Source organism: Sinocyclocheilus anshuiensis, unplaced genomic scaffold (assembly GCF_001515605.1).
Source record: "Sinocyclocheilus anshuiensis isolate Anshui unplaced genomic scaffold, SAMN03320099.WGS_v1.1 scaffold838, whole genome shotgun sequence".
Classification (NCBI taxonomy): Eukaryota; Metazoa; Chordata; class Actinopteri; order Cypriniformes; family Cyprinidae; genus Sinocyclocheilus; species Sinocyclocheilus anshuiensis.
The window spans coordinates 2,015,713-2,017,096 of NW_015539915.1; positions in this window are offsets into that span (position 1 = coordinate 2,015,713).

Here is a 1,384-nt window from a genome sequence, read left to right on the forward strand (position 1 = left end):
TCTATTTTTATTTCTTATACATGTATGTATGTATGTATATATATATATATATATATATATATATATATTCACATATAATTTATATTATATATAAATATAAATATTTTATATATAATCATAAAATTTTTATTAAATATATACATGCATGTGTGTGTATTTGTATATGTTCACACACACACATACACATATTATGTAAACAACAACTTTTATTTTGGATGCGATTAATCGCGATTAATAGTTTGACAGCACTAATATTTAATTAAATAAGAATGATAAAAAATTCAATATATTTTGTTTTAATTGCATGACATGAATGTATTATTATTTATTCAAAGGTCACAGCTTCCTCATACTGCACTGAAATCATTTACCTAATTATTCTGAGTAATAAAAATGAGCTGGCAATCCTTTCTGTAAAGGTCATGTGACGGTCGGATCATCACCTTCTGTGTCCCATCACAATCATGCGCAGTCTGTCTCCGAGGTCCTGCATCTCGTGGATCTGCACAAACGTCCCGGTGTGATAAACCGCATCCAGACTGTCCACCACATCCGACTCGTTACTGACCAACACACACACCACAATCAACACAATACAGTCTGATCATCCTGACGTTTAAGCATTGCATGATCACTTACTTGTCATCTTTCTTCAAGAAAACACCAGCATACGGCTGAGCGAGACGCACTTTCTGCCTCAACAGGTTCATGAGCTGCTTGTTTTTTACCTAAAGATGCCAAAAAGTTAGCTTGCGTGGATTTATTCAACATTAAACATTTAAAAAGTTTAAAAATATAAAGCTATCTTTAAACGAATCAATAAAACCTAAAATAATCGGGAATATTTAGATCATTTTATGTCAGTATCTGTTATAAAGAAAAATCATATATAAAGAGGCCAAAGCTTGATCCAGCTCAGGACTGTTTTGATTATAGTTTATACAAAAAGAAAACATCTTGTAGCTTGATTTCGTTTCTTATCCATATGACTTACAGAAGATGTTAGGCAGAATTATGTGTCTTTTTCATATAGCTAATTAAATGGTGAATGAGAGAGAATCTGGTTTTGTGTGCCAAATATATTTATTTGCATGTAATAATTATAATTTCATAATATGATTTTCAAAAGCTGAAGTGATTGCCTTTATTTATTTGCTAGAATATGTATAACTCAATATTTGAACTAATTGCAAAAGCTGAATTATCAATCGAAGTCTACCGATTAATCAGTTAAATAATCGCCGATTAATCGTTCTAATAGTCGATTAATCTGTCGATTGCAGCCCTAATACTCAACAAATATGAAAACTTTAAAAAAAGATTTTATTTTATATTTTGTCTAAAGGTTCAATAAACTGTTACATTTCCAAAAATAAATAAATAA